Genomic DNA, 7308 nt, shown 5'->3' with positions numbered 1-7308 from the left:
AGGCAATTTTAATTTATTTGTAACCCCCAAATGTATACTCCTGGCACTCTCACACTCACTTGTGGACATGCACAGAGCAGTGAAAAATTTAAGTCACCTGATGCTCATATTCCCTGCTGATGTTGAACAAGATGATGCTCTGTCTTGTTATTTCATCTCTCACACTATAAACAAGTGCCCTTTTTGTGCTCTATTTAATGGCACTTTTTGCATAATTGTGCTTTTTTGGAGTGGTTTTGCTGTTCAAAATGGCCCCCAATCATATTGCAGAAGTGATGTCTAGTATTCTTACGAGCAGGAAGGCTGTGATATGCCTTACAAAGAAAATGTCTGTGTCAAATAAGTTTTGTTCAGGCATGAGTTACAGTGTTGTTGGCTATGAATTCAATGTTAATGAGTCAACAATATATAAGAAATAACATGTCTTTAAGCATAAATATGCATAAAACAAGATTATGTACTGAGCTGTTGATAAAAACATTACCAGAGACTTGCAGGAACTTTATCTTTATTTTCCCTAGGAACAATGGTTTAGTTTTGCTAATTCAGTGTTTATGGAGACTTTATAGAACATAACTACTGTGCATAATAATAATTTAGTGTACTTACAGTTAACAATTAGAAATTTCAATGAAATCAATACCATTTGTAATAGAATTGAAAACTTTAATATTTAAGAATACATTTAGTAAAATATGTACTAGTCCTGTATTCTTAAAACTACAAAACATTGTTGTGAGAAATTAAAGAAAGTCTAAACAAATGGAGACATATACCATGCTCATGAATTAGATGACTCAATACTGTTAAGATGTCAAAATCTTAGCAGGCTTTCCTTGGTAGAAATTGAAAAATTCATTCTAAAATTTATAAAGAAACAAAAAAAATCTAGTATAGAGAAATTTTGAAAATAAAAAACAAAGTTAGAGGAATTATAGTGTCTTAAAATCAGATACATGGTACTTTGATTTTGGCATAAGGATAGAAATATAGATTAACAATAAGACAGAGGGTCTTTGCATGTTCTCATAAGTGGAAGCTAAACAATAGCTACTCATGGACATAAAGATGGCAACAATAGACACTGGGACTACTAGAGGAGGGAGGGAGGAAGGGGGACAAAAGTTGAAAAACTAACTATTGGTTACTATGCTCAGGACTTGGGTGATGGGATCAATTGCACCCCAAACCTGAGCATCACACAATATACCCAGGTAACAAACCTGCATATATGCCCCTGAATCTAAAATGAAAGTTGAAATTATTTTAAAAAAAGAATAGAGGGTCTAAAATTAGACCTCGCTATATATAGTCAGCTGATTCTTGACAAAGGTACCAAGGTGATTCAATTAGAAAATATAATCTTTTCAACAGATGTGCTAGAAAAATTGGATTTCTATTAATATATGCAAAAGAACCTTTTGCAGGTACAATTTGGGAGAGAGTTACTATAGGAATGGGTAATTGGAAACAAGATTCAGAGTTTATGGAGCCTTGTAGGATGAAGCCTGGAAGAGGCATCTTCCTGGCATATTTCAACTCTAACGTGCATTTTTTTGTACCTCAAGTCTGAGATGACTTATATTTCTGAAGACTGGTGTTATTAAGTACCCAGGGTATTACTCATTAGTTTCAGTTGAAGAGCTACGTCTCCTCTGGTACTTAAGCAGCTAATCTCACCCACACATGTCTAAGGTACTTGTAATAGAGAATATATTTGGAAAATGCTTAACCTTTGACTAGAGATCTAAGTATAGAAAAGGGAAATATGTTGAAGGCATAAGAGAGAGATCCACTTCATATTTCACCGGATATAATTCTGAGTTTAGCAAACCCAACTTTTTTAATGGTTTTATTACTAGATTAGCCGTAAACTTGAATACTTTGCCTACATTTTCCTTGTTGACTTTTTCCATTCCTTAGATGTGATTTTTCTGGTATGTTTATATTGTAGTAAAATATATATAACATAAAATTTTCATGTTAAAGTGTGCAGTTTAGTCACATTAGTCGTATGTCAGTAACAGGGATACATTCTAAGAAATGCATTATTAGGCTATTTTATCATTGTGCAAATGTCATAGGGTGTACTTACAAAAATCTAGACGGTATAGCCTACTACATACCTAGGCTATGTGGTATAGCCTATTGCTTTCAGGCTACAAACTTGTACAGCATGTTACTGTACTGAATAGATACTGTAGGCAATTGTAACACAATGGTATATGCATAGCTAAACCTTTCTAAACATAGAAAAGGTAATGTATTGCACTGCAAAGTTACCACAGCTATGACATCAACGGGTGATAGGAATTTTTCCACTCTATTATCATCTTATGAGAGTACCATTGTATATGTGGTTCCTTATTGACTAAAACATGACTATGTGGCACATGACTGTAATTACATTCACAATGTTGTGTAATCATTACTACTATTTCCAAAACTTCTTCATTACTCCAAACAGAAACTTCATAACCATCAAGCAGTAACTCCTCATTCTCCCTCTCCCTATCCCCTGGTAAACTCCAGTTTACTTTTTCTGTCTCTGAATTTGCCTATTCGAGATATTTCATATAAGTGGAATCATACATTCATCCTTTTGCATTTAGCTCATTTAATTTAGCATAATATCAAGGTCCATCCATTTTGTGGCATATGTCAGAATTTCATTCCTTTTTATGACTGAATAATATTTCATTGTATGTATATAACAAGTCTTGCTTATCTATCCATCTGTCGAGGGACCTGTGAGTTGTTTTCACTTTTTGACTATTGTGAATAATGCTGCAATGAACATTGGTGTACAAGTATCTGTTTGAGTCCCTATTTTCAGTTACTTTAGGTATATACCTAGGAGTGGAATTGCTGGATCATAAGGTAACAGGGTGATTTTTCAAAAGCATAAATAATGAGTAACAATTAAAGAAGAATTAAACTATAGAGATAAACTCAAAGAAAGAAACAAAATCTGCCTGTTAGCAATAAATCATTTTTCCTGTCTTGTTCTGTGCTTCTTACATTATATAGCATAATGTTTAAATGTAAAGTTGGGCACAAATGGTACCTGAAAGTAGTTTTTGTGATCACCTTCTCTTTATAGTTTATATTGCCAGCAAGTAGAAGGAAATCATAACTAAGGTAGCTTCAGAATAGGGTGAACGACTTCTCCCAATTTGCCTGGAACTTTCTGGTTTTAGCATTGAAAGTCCAACATTCTAGAAAATCCCTAATTATCAAGCAAACTGATGCAGTAAGTGACTATATTGCAGAGTCTGCCAATAACATATACAGGCATACCTCAGAGATACTACAGGTGTGGTTTTGACCACCACATTAAAAGGAATATCATAATAAAGTGACTCATACAAATTTGTTGGCTTTCTCGTGCGTATAAAAAGTTGTGTTCATACTATACTATAGTCTGTTAAATGTGCAATAGCATTAGGTCTAAAAATAATGTATACATCTTAATTAAAAATACTTTATTGTTAAAAAATGCTAATGATCATCTGAGCTTTCAGCAAGTCATAATCTTTTTGTTGGTGGAATGTTTTGTCTCAGAATTTGATGGTTGCTGATTGATCAAGGTGGTGGTGACTGTGGCAATTAAAGAAAGAAAGACAAAAATGAAGTTTGACATATTGATTGACTCTTCCTTTCACAAAAGACTTCTCCATAGCATTTGATGATGTTTGATAGCATTTTACCCACAGTAGAACTTTCAAAATTTTAGCTAATCCTCTCTGACCCCTCTACTGCTTTGTTAACTAAGTTTATGTAATATTCTAAATCTGTTCTTATCATATCAACAATATTCACAGCGTCTCCACCAAGAGTAGATTCCACCTCAAGAAATTACTTTCTTTGCTAATCCCTAATAAGCAACTCCTAACTTGTGAAAGTTTTATCAAAAGATTGCAGCAATTCAGTCATGTCTTCAGGCTCTGCCTCTTATTCTGCTTTCTTTGCTATGGAGACACATCCTTCACTGAAGTCTTGAACCCCTCAAAGTCAACCATGAGGGGTGGAATCAACTTCTTTCAAAATACTGTTAATGATGGCATTTTGATGTCCTCCCATGAATCATGAATGTTATGAATGAATCAAGAATAGTGAATTCTTTCCAGAAGGTTTTCATTTTACTTTGCTCAGATCCATCAGAGGAATCACTATCTATGGCAGCTATAGCCTTAAAGAATGTATTTCTTAAATAATAAGAATGGAAAGTCAAAATTACTTCTTGATCCATAGTCTGCAGAATGGATGTTGTGTTAACAGGCATGAAAACATTATTAATCTACTTAGACATCTCCATCAGTACTCTTAGATGACCAAGTGTGTTGTCAGTGAGCGGTTACATTAGGAAAGGAAGCTTTTTTTTTTTTTTTTTTCCTGAGCAGTAGGTCTCAACAGTGGGCTTAAAATATGTATTGTATCATGCTGTAAACAGATTGGCTGTCATTCAGGCTTTGTTATTCAATTTATAGAGCACAGGCAGAGTAGATTTACCATGATTCCTTAGGATCCTAATACTTTTGAAATAGGAAATAAGCATTGGCTTCAACTTAAAGTCCCCAGCTGCATTAGCCCCTAAATTTTGAGTCAGCCTACTCCTTTTTTTTTTCAATTTTTTAATTTCAATAGTTCTTGAGGTACAGGTGTTTTTTGATTACATGGATTAGTGCTTTAGTGGTGATTTCTGAGATTTTAGTGCACCCATCACCTGAGCAGTGTACACTGTACCCGATATGTAGTCTTTTGTCCCTCACCCCTTTCTTAACCTTCGCTGCCAAGCCCGCAAAGTCTATTATATCATTTTCATGCCTTTGCTTCCTCATAGCTTAACTCCCACTTATAACTAAGAACATATGGTATTTGGCTTTCCAGTCCTGAGTTACTTCACTTAGAGTAAAGGCCTCCAGCTCCATCCAATTTTCAGCTTGCTCTTTGAAGCCTTGGAGCCAAGCATTGACCTCTCTCCTGCTCCAAAAGTCTTAGATGGCATCAATGATCTTAGCTATATCTTCTGGATAACTTAACAGCAGCTTCTACATCAGTGCTTGCTCCTTCACCTTGAACTTTTATGTTACAAAGATAGCTTTTATTAAACTCATGAACCAACCTCTGCTAGCTTCCAACTTTTCTTCTGCAGCTTCCTCATCTCACTCACCCTTCATAGTATTGAAGAGAGTTAGGGCCTTTCTCTGGATTAGGCTTTGGGTTAAGGGAATGTTGTAGCTGATTTGATCTTCTACTCAAACCAATAAAACTTTCTCTCTCCATATCAGCAGTAGGCTGTTTGACTTTCTTTTTTTTTTTTTTTTTTTCCAAAGTCTTACATTTTATTTAAATAGCCTCCAGTGAGAAGAGAGTGGGCCAACTGCTACCCCTTCCTTGTAAAATGAAGTAACCAACCCAAGGAGAGTAGGTGCACCCAGCAGTCAGCCAGTCATGTGATAGGTGGGGTGCCTCTCAGTGCGGGCGGCCATGACCACGGCTGCAGCCTGCTGCTGGGGGAGCATCCACAGTCGAGCGGGGGTTCTTGATGGTTTCATCTACAGACAGGATCAGGCATGCAGCCTCAGAGGCTGCTCTGAGCGCATTGATCCGCACCATAGCTGGCTCCCACACGAAGGCTTCAAAGTTGTCAGCAATGTCCTCGTTGTTGATGTCCACCCCATACCATGTGCCCCCCTGGGCATGCCGAGCCCGCAGCTTGTTGAGAATGTTTGTGGCATCAAAGCCAGCATTGTCACACAGCTGGCGTGGGATAATCTCCAAGGCCTTGGCATACGCCCCAATCAACAGCTGCTGTTTTCCTGGAACAGTCCTTGAGTAATCCCTCAGGTACTCGGAGAGCTCCATCTCAATGGCCCCGCCACCAGCCACCACTGAATCATTCTTGATAGTCCGCCTGACGATCGTGATGGCATCATGCAGGGACCGCTCTGTCTCCTCCATAAACTACTGGGCACCATCACGGAGGATGAAGGTGCATGTCTTGGCCTTGGGGCAGCCAGTAAAAAAATTGTACCTCTCGCCTCCAATCTGGGTCTCTTCAAACACCTGGCATCGACCCAGCACATCTGCTGACAGAGTATTCACACTAGTCTGGATTGAGCCTCCACAGGCCATCATTGTCCTCTTCAGATCCTCCTCAGGTACTCGGCCAGCACAGAACATGTCCCTGTCAGCAAAGTACTGGGTGACCACATCCCCAGTGGGGAGTTTGGACAAGACAACTTTGGCTCCAGAATGATGGATCTTCTCTAACTTGTCATAGAGAATGTTCCACTCAGCATCAACAATTGCCTGATAATCCTCAACTGTGTGGACTCTTATCTCCGCATGGTCTTTCTCAGCTTTCAACTTGAGCTCGACATTCAAAACGGCGATCTTGGGATTGTGGTACTTTTTGGGTTGCATTTCAAACCCAGCGTAAGAGAAAGTCTTCTTGAATGCAACACTAGCTACCGGCTGAGAATCCTCGAGGGCTCCACCCTGTACCTTCTTGATTCCAATCATTTTAAGCTGCAGCAAATCATCGAGCATCATCACTGTATCCACCACCATCTTAACAAAGAAAGCTTTCTGCTGGGAGATCAGCTTGGAGCTCAGAGCAGTCATGGCACACTTTTCCAGCAGCTTCCTCTGCTCCACTTTATCTGCCTTCTTCACAGTCACAGCAATGTCTTTGATCTTGTTAACTGCCAGCTGGGTGACTGTGCGGAAAGCTTGAATGATGATTAGGATTTGGCAATGTCTACCAAAGTCTTTGCTGCAGGATGGACAACATGAAGAAGTTTCAGAATTGTGGCCCCATCATTAGAAATTGTTGCTTTGCCTCTGCAATCTACAGTAAGCTTGTCCATGCCACGGGGACCCAGGGTGGTTCTTACAGCTTCAGCAATCACCTGGCAGGCACTGATGTTACTTACAAGCTGGGGGATGCCTTGGAAGCTATCAGTCCCCTCTTTCAATAGGATAACTGGTGTGGGCATCATTTTGGAAGCTTATTCAGCAGCCCGCCACTCTCCCCTCTTCAAGATCCGGCCACCTGGCTGTTTGACTTTCATATTCTTGTGTTCACTGGAGTAGCACTTTTAATTTTATTCAGTAACTTTTCCTCTGCATTTACAAGTTGGCTAATTTTGGCACAGGAGGGTTAGCTTTTGGCTTATGTCAGCTTTTGACATGCCTTCCTCACTAAGCTTAATCATTTCTAGCTTTTGATTTCATGTGAGAGTTGTGTGACTATTCCTTTCTCTAGGATTATTAATTAACCTGATTTCAATATTGTTGTGT

The 7308-nt window shown here is 38.5% G+C and overlaps 1 pseudogene; it reads right to left on the bottom strand.

The window, feature by feature from the left end:
- Positions 1-5405: 5405 nt before the first annotated feature.
- LOC103229199 (T-complex protein 1 subunit eta pseudogene) lies at positions 5406-7041 on the bottom strand (annotated as a pseudogene).
- Between the last annotated feature and the right edge of the window lie 267 nt (positions 7042-7308).

The sequence above is a fragment of the Chlorocebus sabaeus genome, chromosome 24 (genome assembly GCF_047675955.1).
Source record: "Chlorocebus sabaeus isolate Y175 chromosome 24, mChlSab1.0.hap1, whole genome shotgun sequence".
NCBI classification, from domain to species: domain Eukaryota; kingdom Metazoa; phylum Chordata; class Mammalia; order Primates; family Cercopithecidae; genus Chlorocebus; species Chlorocebus sabaeus.
Note: the sequence above shows the minus strand (reverse complement) of the source record. Positions and strands in the feature narration are given on the sequence as shown.